This window comes from Schistocerca piceifrons, chromosome 2 (genome assembly GCF_021461385.2).
Source record: "Schistocerca piceifrons isolate TAMUIC-IGC-003096 chromosome 2, iqSchPice1.1, whole genome shotgun sequence".
Taxonomy (NCBI): Eukaryota; Metazoa; Arthropoda; class Insecta; order Orthoptera; family Acrididae; genus Schistocerca; species Schistocerca piceifrons.
This window is the reverse complement of record NC_060139.1, coordinates 17,193,211-17,211,094: the sequence shown is the minus strand read 5'-3', so window position 1 is coordinate 17,211,094 and position 17,884 is coordinate 17,193,211.

The following is a 17,884-nucleotide window of genomic DNA, read 5'->3' as shown; positions in this document are numbered from 1 at the left end:
AGCCTACATCCTTCTGAATCTGCTTAGTATATTCATCTATTGGTCTCCCTCTACGATTTTTACCCTCCACACTGCCCTCCAATGCTAAATTTGTGATCCCATGATGCCTCAGAACATGTCCTACCAACCGATCCCTTCTTTTAGTCAAGTTATGCCACAAACTCCTCTTCTCCCCAATCCTATTCAGTACCTCCTCATTAGTTATGTGATCTCCCCATCTAATCTTCAGCATTCTCCTGTAGCACCACATTTCGAAAGCTTCTATTCTGTTCTTGTCTAAACTATTTATCGTCCATGTTTCAATTCCATACATGGCTACACTCCATATAAATACTTTCAGAAACGACTTCCTGACACTGAAATCAATACTCGATGTTAAAAAATTTCTCTTCTTCAGAAACGCTTTCCTTGCCATTGCCAGGCTACATTTTATATCCTCTCTACTTCGACCATCATCAGTTATTTTGCTCCCCAAATAGCAAAACTCCTTTACTACTTTAAGTGTCTCATTTCCTAACCTAATTCCCTCAGCATCACCCGACTTAATTCGACTACATTCTGTTATCCTCGTTTTGCTTTTGTTGATGTTCATCTTATATCCTCCTTTCAAGACACTGTCCATTCCGTTCAACTGCTCTTCCAAGTCCTTTGCTGTCTCTGAGAGAATTACAATCTCATCGGCGAACCTTAAAGTTTTTATTTCGTCTCCATGCATTTTAATGCCTACTCCGCACTTTTCTTTTGTTTCCTTTATTGCTTGCTCAATATACAGATTGAATAGCATCGGGGACAGGCTACAACCCTGTCTCACTCCCTTCCCATCCACCGCTACCCTCTCATGCCCCTTGACTCTTATAACTGCCATCTGCTTTCTGAACAAATTGTAAATAGCCTTTCGCTCTCTCTATTTTACCCCTGCCGCCTTCAGAATTTGAAAGAGAGTATTCCAGTCAACATTGTCAAAAGCTTTCTCTAAGTCTACAAATGCCAGAAACGTAGGTTTGCCTTTCCTTAATCTTTCTTCTAAGATAAGTCGTAGGGTCAGTATTGCCTCACGTGTTCCGACATTTCTACGGAATCCAAACTGATCTTTCCCGAGGTCGGCTTGTACCAGTTTTTCCATTCGTCTGTAAAGAATTCGCGTTAGTATTTTGCAGCTGTGACTTATTAAACTGATAGTTCGGTAATTTTCACATCTGTCAACACCTGCTTTCTTTGGGATTGGAATTATTATATTCTTCTTGAAGTCTGAGGGTATTTCGCCTGTCTCATACATCTTCCTCACCAGATGGTAGAGTTTTGTCATGACTGGCTCTCCCAAGGCCGTCAGTAGTTCTAATGGAATGTTGTCTACTCCCGGGGCCTTGTTTCGACTTAGGACTTTCAGTGCTATGTCAAACTCTTCACGCAGTATCATATCTCCCCTTTCATCTTCATCTAGATCCTCTTCCATTTCCAATATATTGTCCTCAAGTACATCGCCCTTGTATAGACCCTCTAAATACTCCTTCCACCTTTCTGCTTTCCCCTCTTTGCTTTGGACTGGGTTTCCATCTGAGCTCTTGATATTCATGCAAGTGGGAGAACAGTAACGAGCGCAAATATGTTAAATACAATTTTATATTACCGGTGACAGTAACGCTACAAACATGCCCCACTGGGCTGGCTCAACAATTAAACACCGTGAAACTAAGGGACAACGGCCTGAAATTTAGAAAAAAAAATACTAATATGATATATCAGGACTAGGCGCTGCCTCTATCTCTGCAGCGAGAAACCAAAGGAAACAAATTCCGGCACCATAAGTAACCTTAGATTTCAGTGAGTGTAGAAACAAATTTAATATTGACGCTGCTGCTTTTTCTATTCCTCTGGCTATCCCATGCAAGACCAGTCACGGTTAACGGCGCATGGTCGGAATGTACAGCAGAGATAAATCTCTTAAGCACGAGGTTTAAGCCACAAAATGCAGATTACAAGATTTGACTGGTAAAACCAAACAGAATAAACAAAACCCACAAGGTGGTGACCTGGCAAAATAAGGAATTATTAAAAACAATCTCTTTGTATGTAGGCACCGCAGATGTGAAATACAGTCAGCTGTGGCGAAATCACGAGGGCCCCGAAAGCCATTCCCATTACACCATTGACGCTAAAAGAAGGGGGGAGGTGGCAGTCATATCAAGTAATCTACTAAACCTAAAGAATGAGCAGTATACAACAGGAGTATCTCACCATAGTAATTAAAAACACTTGGCCAAGTTTTAAAACATATTACACTATTAGAACGAGAGGTACCAAAACTGACACAGAACAACTGGCTGCTTAGGTCCTTAGAAGGAGAAAAACTGCTGTTACGTAAAAGAATAACTATACTATAATTATGTAAATTAGTGAATGACGACCTCCACTGACCCCCTAGGTCTTTAGAATGAAGAAAACAGCAGTTACATGAAACAGTAAACAGATTACAATTACATAACATGACGAGTGATGACCTCCTTGGCGAAGATGGAGCAGACCGGCGTGGCGTGCAGAGGCACAGCTGCGAAGGCACTGTGGTCCAAGAGTTCCACGAGGAGTTAACACCACACTGCCCGTGGCGCTGAGCCGGACTAAAGCTGTGTCTAAGTCTGGGACACCACTGTATGCTCAACACTGCCACAATTACATTGCTCAACAAGATCGCTGAAGTTGAGTAAATATTATTGTATGCAGGAGCTAAGTGTATCACAAAATATGGTAGGATAGAAAAATAATTCCAGAAGTACTGCTGAGCGTAGATTAAGAAAGTAAAACAGCCAGAAATTTGCACCTCAACTTGGCTCCTCTCTGATTTACGAGGCACCAGGAATGAGACAGGCGGCGCAGCACGACGGAAGAATCACGATCACTTGTAAAAGTTCGATCTACCCTCTCAGACAAGAGGTGTGTTTCGTGGAGCCAAAATTCACACAAGGCAAACAAACAGCAGTTGGGCTTAATTATAAGGCCACGAATCAGCTGCCATGCGCAACTAGATTACCGTATGAATGTAACTCCATCTTCTGGTGGAGTATGTGACTACGGCTGTTCAGTGTTCAATAAAAACAATACCAATCGCCATTGTATAGGTTTATTTTTAGGCAACCAGTTTCGACGTTACATTACGTCATCTTCCGGCCCAACCTGCTCCAATCCAGTAACCTTCGTGTTGTAAATATGGCAGTGCCTTTAACTGGTCTCGTAATAACCTGAAGATGACACAGTGTAACGTCGAAACCGGTTGCCTAGAAATAACCCTACACAACGGCGACTGGTATTGTTTTTATTGAAGATTACCATATCGCGAATTAATTCTGGATGATTTTAAAGAGCTCGACACTAAAAAAGGCCGTTGTACGCACATAAATTTCCCAAAGCCAGCATGCCTCACCGCAGTTTCGACCCACGGGACCTCCTTGACAAACAAGAGAGGAGGACATTGTTGGCCAAGCACCACTGGTCCCAATTCACTGCTCACCACAGAAACGACTCGCTTCCCCGATTGCGACACCACCACCATCGTGCCCCCTAGACAAATAGTGCACTACGTACTGTCGCTGCGAACTCACGTGGACATGGAAGGCAATATGTAAAAGGAAAGGGAGTCGTGGCTCATCAGTCAGTGATGAAAAGTGGCAAGCCATTTAGCATGTTCCTTGTCATTTAATAGGAGAAAATACACTCTACTAAATGGATAATAAGGAAGTGGAGTATTAGAATAATCCATTCATATTATAAAAATTGATGTGTATGTGTGTGGTCCACATCTGCTTCTAAACCGCGCCGACCGCTGTGACCGAGTGGTTCTAGGCGCTTCAGTCCGGAACCACGCCGCTGCTACGGACGCAGGTTCGAATCCTGCCTCGGGCATGGACGTGTGTGATGTCCTTAGGTTAGTTAGGTTTAAGTGTTTCTAAGTTCTAGGGGTCTGATGACCTGAGATGTTAAGTCCCATAGTGCTTAGAGCCATTTGAGCCATTCCAAACCGCTGGACTGATTTCAACCAAACTAGGTACACATAGCCTTACTGTCAGTCACGACTGGGATAAGAACCAACAGCCTATTATTGTTTAGGAGATATGATATCATAAACAAGAAGATACATCAGGCATGATGTTTAAATTTATTAGTTCTTTGTTACCAATCCTATTCGCAACATATTTGCAGGCAGTATCCACATATACCTGCAACGCCGGAAATGCATATCCTCCTATTTGCACCTATTGTACTATAAATTTTTTCCTTATTTTGTTACCTGAAGATATGACATTTCTGTGTCTTTATATACTGTAATTGTTTTACAATTTGTATATGTATATTTATGCACTTATGCCGATGTATAATTGGTTTGTTTTGTAAATATTATATTTTTACACTGGGTCTTGCCTAGGGAAAACTATGGTGTCGAACGATTACGTCGATAGGTCGTTTGGAGAAACAAAGTATCTAGGATCTTTGGTAGTGTTAACACTGCCGCATGGAGCGCGGGCAGAGCAGAGTCTGACTGGAGTAGGGCGGTGGGGCAGGTGTGTTGAGTGACGCTCCCGTGAGTTACCGCCCTTTCGGGGTTTGGCAGCATGTGATTGCCCTCGAGTTTATATGACATTTTCCGACACGGTGTTGCGGACGGGAAGCATGAGCTGGCGCACATCAAGAGGCCGTTTCGCGTGGTGACCGTTTCGAGAAGAAGGTGCGCCAACATCCAGCTTCTGCAACAGCGACGGCCGACAATAAGTGATTGTCGCCACCTCCTCGATCGACGACTTCAAACCTTCAATCAACCAACAAGGAAGACTGAAAGCACGTAAAGTTTTAGAACTGTATGGCAGACCTCTGCTTTTCAAACTGTTCCACTTGCATAACTAAAATACAGCAAACTTAGCATGAACCTTTGTTGCTCATTGTCCCAATTGCATTACCAAGCAGGGTCCCTTCCTTTTCCGTAATGAACCCGAGTGTCGTTGAAATTGAAACGCCAGCATTTAAGTAATATCATTCCATTTCACGCTTTAATTTCAAAGTTCAGTTAAAGTATTCATAGCTGGCTATAATATTTAGATTACACAAGCGCAAATTAAGAGTGCGAGTTTTGTTACCATGTTCTAGCTTTCCTGTGTCTGCAGCTCAGCTTGGTACGTACTAAATTTTACTATTGTTAATTGTTCAAAATCATTTAATTCAAGTTCAAAGTTAAATCTCTTATTTCTAAATTGCGTAGATTCAAGTAGCATTTGAGATGATTGTTGAGGTCGCCCAAGATTAACCTTATTTAATTTGATTTCGTAGTGCTTCACAAGTGAAGTTCACTATTAATTTCAGTCACTAAATTAATTTTCGATTTTCTGGTTTTATTAATTCTTTTGCAAAATTAAGTCAGAGTGTAGCGAAATTTTTTACTTCTGACAAACATTCAGTTTTCACACAACACGTGTCGACCTTCAGTTGCCACGCTTTTAGTTCTAATTATATGTGCATTAACCTTTCTTTTTCCGTTATTATACTAGTTGTCCATAGGACTGGCGACGGTAATTTTCCCCAAATCTCAAATATGTAATTAACTCCAGTTAATTGTTAACGTGGCGACCGCACATTTACTTTCTTCATTAACTTTACCCTTTTTCAAAATTAATTTCCACCAATTTCATTCGCATTTTTTCTTTCATTTAGATGTAACCCTTTCCTCCCTCTTTACCGACAGATTAACTTCGGCGACGATTGCTTTTCCCAAATTTCCATTAGGTACACGCGGTTTAATTTTACACTGTCATTAAGGTCGATAAGACACGTAATTCGAGAGATACGACGTCATAAACATTGAGATACGTGGTAAAATGCCGAATCATACATGATGTTCAAATACATTTATTCTTTAAACTAAGACATTCCTACAGTCGAGGTCAACTTAAGGAAATCTTTGACACCTGGCAGCGATTTTGACAGCCTCCAGCTGCAAAGCGCAAACGGCTTTAAGAGAAAACAATAGCGCTTTATAGAGCTATGAAGAGGCGTTGCCATGGAGACTTTTACAGAATCCAGTTGTAGACACGCGAAGCAGCTGCGCCCAGCTACCTGGACATGTAACTACCAATATTGTTTGTAATAAAGGTCTGAACTAATTAAACATTACAGTGAACTTATATTTTCACACTGTTATTTGGGTACAGTACTTATAGATTTGAAAATTATGCATATTTCTTTGTATGACTGTTTCATAATTTTAAATGCTTTTTCATGAATTCACTTAAATGAAAGTTTTTCGATATTACATTGCAAAGACACTTCATTTTTTTGTTTCCGTTCTAACGGAAAATTGGCAAAATGACTACCTGGGCAATGCTCTTTGTCTGTCTCTTTGGTTTCTGAGATTGCTTGGGAAAAGAGCACACTGGATATGCGACAGGCAAGGCAGTGTTCGACGTAATAAAAAAGCAACCAGTAGAGTCTCTGGAATTGACACAGGGCGCGTAGCGTAAAGTGTTGTCTCCGTGGAAGTTACATCATTGGATGAGCCCTGGGGGACCAGTGCTATTGTTTGTTTATGACGTGTCTCCAGTCTAGCAGCTGAGCGCTGTTGAGGGAACAAATTTTTATCAGTGGGAGTCTGGGTCTCAGTTGTGTTCTGAAAAATGTTTTCGATGGATAAAAATCTAACACTTTCCCAAAGAAACAGGGCATCCCTGAAAATTAGAGCCTAGCCTACATTGGTTGGTTGGTTGGTTGATTTGGGGGAGGGGGCCAAGCAGCGAGGTCATCGGTCACATCGGTTGGGAAAAGATGGGGAAGGAAGTCGGTTGTGCCCTTTTAGAGGAAACATCCCACCATTTAGGGATTTCAAATGATTCAAATGGCTCTGAGCACTATGGGACTTAACATCTGACGTCATCAGTCCCCTAGAACTTAGAACTACTTAAACCTAAGGACATCACACACATCCATGCCCGAGGCAGTCATCAGTCCCCTAGAACTTAGAACTACTTAAACCTAAGGACATCACACACATCCATGCCCGAGGCAGGATTCGAACCTGCGACCGTAGCAGTCGTGCAGTTCCGGACTGACGCGCCTAGAACCGCTCGACACCACGGCCGACTTTAGGGATGTCACGGAAAACCTAAATCAGGATGGCCGGACGCCAGTTTGACCCGTTTCACTCCCGAATGAGAGTCCAGTGTGCTAACCAATTCTCCACACCCCTCGGTCCTGATCTAGAGACAAGTTTTACTTCAGGATGACCTCTGATGAGAGGGTAGTTGTTGGGCACTAAACCGCACAAGCGCTAAAAATGCTTGTGATGAGAGGAAGATGGATCGTATGTACAAGTTTTTTGGAATAGAGGGGTGGATCGAAAAATAATTGGAGTGTTAACTAGATGTGATTTCCCTGGTGGGATTTTTGCACGTTGAGCGTTCTTACTAAGTGATTGGCGGTCATGTCTTAGTTGGCAGGAAGGAAAGAGCGGGCTGTATGACGCAGGTAGAAAATGGAGTTCATGTGGGGGTGGAGGCGAGTGTGGATCTTAGAGTTCACATGGGTCTTGTCACAGAACATATCATTGTGAGCTGCCGTCTCTATTCGAGTAGCCGATTGGGGCTCGTGTTGGCCGAAGCATGATCCGCGCCCTATTGTTTACAGAGACAGTAGTGACAGCAACACTCTGCGTGCTTGATACTGATAATTTGCACTCGTCATTATTAGCTGCATGAGCACCTTCGGACAACCATTGGTCAGAATTTAGTCAGATAACTGGAGTTATCTGTCTCAAGTTCGGCAGTGTTCAGGTAGATAGATGCATTTCTCAGGTAATGGTCTGGCCTACAGTAAAATGGTTCAAATGGCTCTGAGCACTATGAGACTTAACTGCTGAAGTCATCAGTCCCCTAGAACTCAGAACTACTTAAACCTAACTAACCTGAGGACATCACACACATCCATGTCCGAGGCCGGATTCGAACCTGCGACCGTAGCGGTCGCGCGGTTCCGGACTGTAGCGCCTAGAACCGCTCGGCCACTCTGGCCGGCCAACAGTCACTGTGTTTGTTTAGTTAAAACGCTCGCAGGTCATCTTTAGAACGTCAGTTGCTTCTAAACGGCAAATTGTCAAGACTTTCAACTAACTCTTAGAAGCAGCAGGGTCACTTGGCTTTATCCATACAGTGTAGGCTAGTACTAACAGACGTCGTTAGACAGTCAGATGCCTTTCATGTTAGTTACTCCACTTCTCCATAGCAATGCAGTTTGGTTTTTAAAGGTGTGTCCAGCTCTTGATTAATTTTCTCTGTCAGTGTAACCATCTGAACACAAACAGGGTTTTTCAATGATATAACTGATTCCTATGTTTACTTACTCATAATTCGACGTTTATAATGTATTTGCAGTTAGAGATTTGTCTAGAAACACGTGGAAGCGCCGGATTTGGCAAGATATTCTGAAGAAGTATGTGCCCAATAAATGATTTAAGATTGGAAAAGACCCATCGTGGTCTAATAACAAATTTTATAAGCTTTGAGAAAGCAGAGATTCTTGCAATCTCAAGTCCAGAAAAAAATGGAAATGTCAGCAAGCCAAAGTCAGTATAAATTCGGTTCTCTATACGCAAAATATACAACAGCTTCCAATATCATTACTTAAAAAACATCTTGCCGAGAGCCCGAGAAAATTCTGGTCTTAAACAGGATCACTAAGCACGTCGAAGGCTTCTAGCTATGCGGTAACTCGTTGACCAGTCTGGTGTGGAAATAAACGACAGAAAAACGAAAGCTACAGCTTTAAATTTCGCATTTAAAAAATTATTCAAGCAGAGTTTCGTACAGACACATCATCGTTCTACAGTCGCACAGGTTCCCGTAAGGGGTACGTGGGCAAAGGAACCTATGGTACCAGTATGAGATTTTCACTCTGAAGCGGAGTGTGCACTGATATGAAACTTCCTGGCAGACCGAGACTCGAACTCGGGACCTTTGCATTTCGCGGGCAAGTGCTCTACCATCTGAGCTACCCAAGCACGACTCACACCCCCTCCTCACAGCTTCACTTCTGCCAGTATCTCGTTTGGAAGGTAGGAGACGAGGTCATTAGGGACGAGCATTCGGAATAGGTTTCCATATACGTGAGGGGCTCGAAGATCTCCTAAGTGATAGAGAGCAGTACATTGTACTCGACGACGGATGTTCATTAGAGGCAGGGGTACCATCGGCGGTGCCCCAGAGAGGTGTGACGGAACCGCTCTTTATCTCTGTTTAGGTAAATGATCGATGGGTAGGCTTAGCAGCAACCTGCGACCGTTTTCTGATGCCATTGTAGCGTTCGGTAAACTGCCGTCGTTCAGTGACTGCAAGAGGACCCACCATGTCTTACACAGAACATCTGTTTGCTGTGATGAATGGCAACTTGCTCTTAACAAAATGTAAGTTAATGCTGATGGTAGGACAAACAGTCCCATGAATACACTATTAGTGGTGGGCAGCATGACATAGCCACGTCGCTGAAATATGTAGGTGTAATGTTGCAAAGCGACCTGAAATGGAACGAGCACGTAAGCACGAAAGTAGGGAATGCAAATGGTCGACTTCAGTTTATTTCGAGAGTCCTAAGAAAGCGTAACTCATCTATGAAGGAGACCGCATATAGAGCACTAGTGCGACACGTTCTCGAGTACTGCTCCAGTGTTTGGCGCCCTCATCAAACTCGTTTAAAGGATCATATTGAAGCAATTCAGGGCTTCCTACTAGATTCGTACGGATAGGTTCGACTGACATTCGAGTGTTATGAAGATGCTCTGTGTCCTCAAATGGGAATCTGATGACGTTCTTTACGCGAAACATTATTGAGAGAATTTAGAGAACCCGTATTTGCAGTTGATTGCAGAACGATTCTGATGCCGACAACGTACATTTCGAATAAAAGGGAGACGAAGACAAGATCAGACAAAAATTGAAAGGAACGTATGGCATCGTTAGCCTGGAGGCCGCATCCGGGAAGTTCGGCCGCCGAGTGCGAGTCTTGTTTCAGTCGACGCCACATTGGGCGACTTGCGCACCGGTGATGGGGGTGAAATGATGATGTAGACAAGCACAACACCTAGTCCCTGAGTTGAGAAAATCTCCAATTCGGCCGGGAATCGAACAAGGTCCCACTTGCATGGGAGGCGAGCACGTTACCATCCAGCTAAGCAGGTGGAAAAGATCAGAAAAATTAGCTCCTACACAGGCATATAGACAGTCGTATATCCTACTCTCAATTTACGAATTGAAGAGGAACTTAGGTGACCATAGTGGTACAATGTGCCATCCCCACAAAACATACAGTGGCTTTCAGAGAATATACAGGGTGTTTCAAAAATGACCGGTATATTTGAAACGGCAATAAAAACTAAACGAGCAGCGATAGAAATACACCGTTTGTTGCAATATGCTTGGGACAACAGTACATTTTCAGGCGGACAAACTTTCGAAATTACAGTAGTTACAATTTTCAACAACAGATGGCGCTGCAAGTGATGTGAAAGATATAGAAGACAACGCAGTCTGTGGGTGCGCCATTCTGTACGTCGTCTTTCTGCTGTAAGCGTGTGCTGTTCACAACGTGCAAGTGTGCTGTGGACAACATGGTTTATTCCTTAGAACAGAGGATTTTTCTGGTGTTGGAATTCCACCGCCTAGAACACAGTGTTGTTGCAACAAGACCAAGTTTTCAACGGAGGTTTAATGTAACCAAAGGACCGAAAAGCGATACAATAAAGGATCTGTTTGAAAAATTTCAACGGACTGGGAACGTGACGGATGAACGTGCTGGAAAGGTAGGGCGACCACGTACGGCAACCACAGAGGGCAACGCGCAGCTAGTGCAGCAGGTGATCCAACAGCGGCCTCGGGTTTCCATTCGCCATGTTGCAGCTGCGGTCCAAATGACGCCAACGTCCACGTATCGTCTCATGCGCCAGAGTTTACACCTCTATCCGTACAAAATTCAAACGCGGCAACCCCTCAGCGCCGCTACCATTGCTGCACGAGAGACATTCGCTAACGATATAGTGCACAGGATTGATGACGGCGATATGCATGTGGGCAGCATTTGGTTTACTGACGAAGCTTATTTTTACCTGGACGGCTTCGTCAATAAACAGAACTGGCGCATATGGGCAACCGAAAAGCCCCATGTTGCAGTCCCATCGTCCCTGCATCCTCAAAAAGTACTGGTCTGGGCCGCCATTTCTTCCAAAGGAATCATTGGCCCATTTTTCAGATCCTAAACGATTACTGCATCACGCTATCTGGACATTCTTCGTGAATTTGTGGCGGTACAAACTGTCTTAGATGACACTGCGAACACCTCGTGGTTTATGCAAGATGGTGCCCGGCCACATCGCACGGCCGACGTCTTTAATTTCCTGAATGAATATTTCGATGATCGTGTGATTGCTTTGGGCTATCCGAAACATAGAGGAGGCGGCGTGGATTGGCCTCCCTATTCGCCAGACATGAACCCCTGTGACTTCTTTCTGTGGGGACGCTTGAAAGACCAGGTGTACCGCCAGAATCCAGAAGCAATTGAACAGCTGAAGCAGTACATCTCATCTGCATGTGAAGCTATTCCGCCAGACACGTTGTCAAAGGTTTCGGGTAATTTCATTCAGAGACTACGCCATATTATTGCTACGCATGGTGGATATGTGGAAAATATCGTACTATAGAGTTTCCCAGACCGCAGCGCCATCTGTTGTTGACAATTGTAACTACTGTAATTTCGAAAGTTTGTCTGCCTGAAAATGTACTGTTGTCCCCAGCATATTGCAACAAACGGTGTGTTTCTATCGCTGCTCGTTTAGTTTTTACTGCCGTTTCAAATATACCGGTCATTTTTGAAACACCCTGTATGTAGCTATAGATGTAATTGTACGTAGCGGTAAATGTACCATTGGTTTATTATGATCTCGCAAACTGACTATTAATATTTTTCTTTTGCGTTTAGTACGTATTCAGGGTGTTAAGGTACTCCATATCCTTTGTTATGCCCATCCGGCTTGGATCTCCGCCCCCCCTCCCTTTTATCAATCCCTCCAAATCCTTGAATGCCATGCTCTCCGCCTCGCCTATCGCATCCGTCTCCCCTCCCCCACGCGGATCCTGTATGATCTCATCCCCTTCCCCCACCTCCTCCGTTTCCTTGAAAGGATACGGATCCTGTACACCTCCCGTAAACTCCACCCTCCTCACCCGCTCGTCTCCCCGATCCTCACCCACCCCCGCCCGCTGCCACGCCTGTATTCCCACGTCCCACCTGGTCTCCATCTCTCAACCCTCCTTACCCTCTCCCAAGGTGGCTTCCGCCAGCTCCCCCTCCCTGATGATGTCCTCCTCCCCTGCATCTACCCCTCCTATCAACTTTGATCCTCCCCCCCCCACATCCTGTGTCCTTTCCTTTAGGCACCCTCCCCCCCCTTTCCCTTCCCTTCACTTTCCTTTCCCCCCTCCCTCCTACCCTCTCCCCTGGGCTTCCCCTCCCCCTTCCTCCCTCCCCCTCTCTCCTTTGCCCATGGCATCTCTGCTCTCCCCTCTCCCATTTCCCCTTCCTCCTCCTCCTCCTCCTCTCTTGGCAGATCCCCGGACTCGTACACGCTCGGTGAACATTCGCGCGCCGGAGATCATCGCCATCAGTGTTTAGTGTGTGTGCATCGTTTTGTGTTTCGTGCAGTTACAACTCAACTGTTCCCATGTGCCGTCGCTGTTCTCCGTGTTTTGTGCGCCGTATCTCCAAGTGTTAGTGTTTTTTTCGTCCAACGTGAACGGCTTCTTGTTTATTGTTTTTTTGTATCTCCATTTTTTGCCCGCCGTTTTTTGTATTGTATATATCACCTCTCTGTTATGTTTATTGTTCCACTTAAGGCTGGAGAGCAGCGTACTATGCTGCTGACAGCCCGCCTGTATAGGTGTTTAAAATTACAATAAAGGGAAAAAATAGTACTCCATATTTTCAGAGGTGATTGTATGGACCAAAAAGACAAAAATGTCCATTATACATTGGCTCAAAGATGCATGAATTAAAAGCTATGAGCACTTGTTCATCATCGGTACTGCGAAGCACGTCTGTTCTACCGCAAGCTCTTTGCTGTTACTAACAACCTACACAATACAGTAAACAAACCAGTATACAATCGATAGTACGTTATTCTGTTACTGCGAAAATGAGATTGCTATTGCATACGACTTCCACTTGTGGAACATCCCTAAAAGCGGTGCTCTAAAAGGTGTCTATTCATAGCAAGGCATGCTTCAATGCAGCGTCTTACGGAATAGCGTACTCTTTGAAAACGCTAGTTTGGTCACTGATGCGTTGGCAGGTATTGATGACACGTTGCTGTAGTGTTTGTACATCATTAACGGGGCTTGGTTACACCAAAGATTTCGAGTGTCCCAACAATCCAGGGGATTAAATCGGGTGAACGTATTGGACCTCCCTGACCAATCCATTTGCCATTAAATATCTGCTTGACGTGGTCTCGGACATTCCGGAAAAAATGGGCTGGTGCTCCACGAAGCATGAACATCTCGAGACGTCGTTGGGATGGTACTTCTGCTATTAGTCGTTTGAGGGAAAAAAGAAAAAAAAATAGAAGCACCTTTGCCTCGGTCAACCTGTTTGGTAGTATGTAATGCCGTGTTAGTCTATCACCGATAATTCCTGCACATAAAGTAATTGTAAAAACGCGCTGTTATCTGGATTCTTCAGCTGTTTGTGGATCTACGTCATCCCACACATGTTGGTTATGAAAACTGACAACCCATCCCGCGGCAAACCAGCCTCGTCTGTGAACAGTACCTTTATCGTGATAAGTACATCTTCACATCCTTGCAACAGCTATTGGCAGAACTATATTCTGGAAGACTCATCATATACCCGAAGGGCTTTTACGCGCTGTACCTGACATAGGCATAGCAACTGTTCATGCAGGACTGCCCGATAGACACAAAAATTCTCTGTACACTAGTACCGGCATATTCTTCCAATCGTTACCATGTTCGCTCCTCCATAACAGGAGTACAAATGGCGTGAGGTCTGGCACGATCCGCCATTGTTGGACCTACGGAGTCAGAGTCGCTTGAAAAGACGGCTAAACAATTGTGCAGATGGTACCCTTCATTACGGAGATATTTTTGCTTACGCGACACGGACTCGACGGCTGGTTCCATTTGCCAGACAATAACAGAATATAATGACTGCCATTTCTCGTGTGGAGTAATAGACTGCCGTTATATTGTCAAGTGCAAAGATAAAACTACAAGGTAAAAGCATTTCACGAACATATTAAAACACCAAGTGGTTTCATTAAAACTAATGTATGCAATGGACTTACCCTGAAGTGTGAATACGGTTTGCAGCAACAGTACTAACAGATGTATCCATGGACAGTAACAGAGAAATGTGTCCTCATTTTTTTACTGCATTCTGTAGGTCGGCCGTAATGCCAAAGAGCCTGCAGTAGGACAGACGTATTTCACAGTACCTTTGTACTCATAAAAATTAAGGTATAAGTTTTTGTCTTGTTTCAGTCCATGCTAGCAACTCTGAAACTATGTAGATCTTGTTTTAACAGTATGTATACGGAGAATGTAATATTAAAAAAATTAGAACTGCGATCGTTTTATAAACAGCAATTTTGGCCAACCAGAGCGCCGCAGGGTCTAAGACAGCATTCGTGCGACTTAAAATATTTTGCGGTCGTAAGCTTTAACACTTGGAAATTTTTCGAAACTTTCAATAATTTCATGCGAATGAGCTGTGGCCTTTGAAGTAAGTCGGCACATGGAATTTTCATGTCGATTTCAGTGATCGTTTCTTTTGATTCAGTGGTTGTTATTTAACTGCTTCAGACAGCTGTGAAAAATATTTGTTGCTGCAGCTTTATTGTTTCAAATAATGTGACGAATTTGTTAGTTGTTCGACGCGATAACATTGATGATTAATAAACTTTAGATTTCAGTGTGAATGTTGGTGAGACTTCACGCTAACGAACTTTGAGACTTGCTACTACTTTTACGAATTGATGCGTCGCATTCGCACTCATTTTGCTGAGTTTACTATCTTCACATGCTCTACTTGCTCTATATAAGTATATAACGCTGCTAAAAGCGTTTCGGTTTAATTTTGTTTGAGGATCTGGGCTTAAAATCGACTGTTCCACAACCACCCCCTTCAGACTTCAGCGATCTGTACGTAAGTATTAGGTCATTACGGCCCAAATTGCTCATTTCTTTAGTGGTAGACGCTGCAAAACAATCATATGACTCACCGAGACGGTTGCTGTTGAAATTCTGATAGCGGTAATTCCAACTGGAACCAAACAACGCACTGTTCAAAATGGCTCTGAGCACTATGGGACTGAGCGTCTGAGGTCATCAGTCCCCTAGAACTTAGAACTACTTAAACCTAACTAACGTGAGGACATCACACACATCCATGCCCGAGGTAGGATTTGAACCTGCAACCGTAGCGGTCGCGCGGTTCCAGACTGTAGCGCCTAGAACCGCTCGGCCACTCTGGCCGGCCAACGTACTGTATGCTGCTACATGTATCATACAGAATGACCATCACGGTAAAATCAGAGAATCAAATCAGAGAAATCAAATCGGAGAAACCACGCTCGTGAAGCGTGTTACCGACAGTCTCTTCCAGAGCATCTTTCGCTACTGCAAGAGGAAAGGGGGATATTCAGAACATTTCCCACGAAACACCGTTATGTGCAAATGTAGATGCTGATGTAGATTTTTGTAGCCATATTTACGAGTTGTTACTGCATCTTCACACTCATATTCTTCGGAAGTTCATACATTTTCACGCAACTGATGATGTTCATGTTGTAACCTCCCCGCAAAAATATAAAAAAATATTATTCAAATGTTAATGGACATAGTGCCAAGTGTAACTTCCCCGGAGAATTTTGAAAGGACAGTGTAATTTCACCGGAGAATTTTGCAATGACAATACTTAAATGTGAATACTCATCGTGCTAAGTGTAACCTCCCAGCAAAAAACAAAATTTAATGACAATGACAATTAAATGAGAACTAGCAATCTGAGCCAAGTGTAAGCTCCCCACAAAAATGAAAGCCAATTCAATAAAAAATGAAATCTCAGTGACAATGAAAACGCAAATAGACCGAAATGTCGATCTTAGGCCCTGTTCTTACATCAGTAAAATTGCATCTGCTCTTATTTTTCGCCATAGCTTGGAGGAAATGCATCGCAAATTATTCTTTGAATTTAAGTAAATTTTTTCTTTAAGGAAATGCATGGGAAATTTTCTTTCAATAGAATGTTTGTTTTGTTAAAATGCTTGGTTTGAAAACAAAATTATTATTGGGGCGATTCTTGAATAAATTAATTACAGTTAATATACATTACATTATCAGATGTGCGCAATGCTGCTTCATTACCTTATTTAAAAAATATACCTCGTCCTGAATCTTGACCAGATGCCCATGTCGACGCCCGCCGACTCCTCACACACAACTCCGACTGTCTCGCACGCGCTGCTAGCACGAACGAACTACATGCTCTCGCGACTCGCTACGTACAACAACTTTCTCGCAACTGAATCATCTCGCACGCGCTACAACTCTCCAAGACTAGCAACGATAAATAGCTCTCTGGTCAGAGATTCTGTCATGGCGGGGGGCAAAAATATGGCGGCGATGGTGAGTCATTTGGACTTGCCATGAGTAACAAATTTTTTCTTAACTAATCAACTTTACAATTACAGCATATATACAGATATAAAACATGAAGTAAATGTGGTGCACGCGCACCGAATACAAAACATGTCAGACAATGACAAAAAATTTATACAATGAGTACAGAACGTATCAGCAAATCAGAAAAATGTATATACGGATCATATTCATAAATAACAAAAGTGCACACTTACTGACGTTCAGCACAAAAACATATTATCACATAAGTGCACATGCACTGAAAAATTCTTCAACGTTTTCTCAACAAATCTCATTGACAAATGACATAAGTGCATGTGTACTGTAGTTCAGAACATATCAGCAAATGAAAAATGTATATACAATATAAAAGACAAGAGTGCATATATACTGTACTTCAGAATATATCAACAAATCGAAAAAAAAATGTCTTTAGCATTTCCACAACAAAAAACGTAATGGCAAAAAATCATGTTGACAAGTAACATAAGTGCACATGCACTGCAGTTGAGAATATATCAGCAAATCACAAAAGGTATATAAATAGAAATTATGTTAGCAAAAGAAATGATTTTTACTATGTTACAAGAATTAGGATAGGAAAGGGAAGGATTGCATCATGGTTCTAGCACTTTAGGTTGCACGCAGCTGCACTGAAAGCCCATATCTTTCCACAGAAGTGCAACACCAAGTGAGACAATTTGAAGATCTTTTCCCATTAGTATTCATCAGCGTAGCCAAGACACTGAAATGTCGTAGTAATTTTCCATATTATCATTTTGGCAGTATATCAGGTACATCAAACAGTGTGACCATAATAACGTCTCCATCGCTCACGGTGGTGGACGGCATGTCATGTCAACACCACGGATAGACAGGACAAATGGATATTGCAGTAATTCAGGGTAGTTAGGTCAGTAGGTGAAGGACATTAAGTCACATACTAGTCTTCATTGAGAATTACATTAGTCTAACAACTGATTTAAGTAATTGGTGGCACTTATCGCCCAGTTACTGAACATTTCTGTACCATGTATGAAGTATTACAGAATAATGTTCATAAATCATCTGATTACAGTCAACATTCATTTAGTTATACCAATTATTGGCACTCATTGGCCAGCAAGTATTGAATAGTACAAAACATTTTTAAT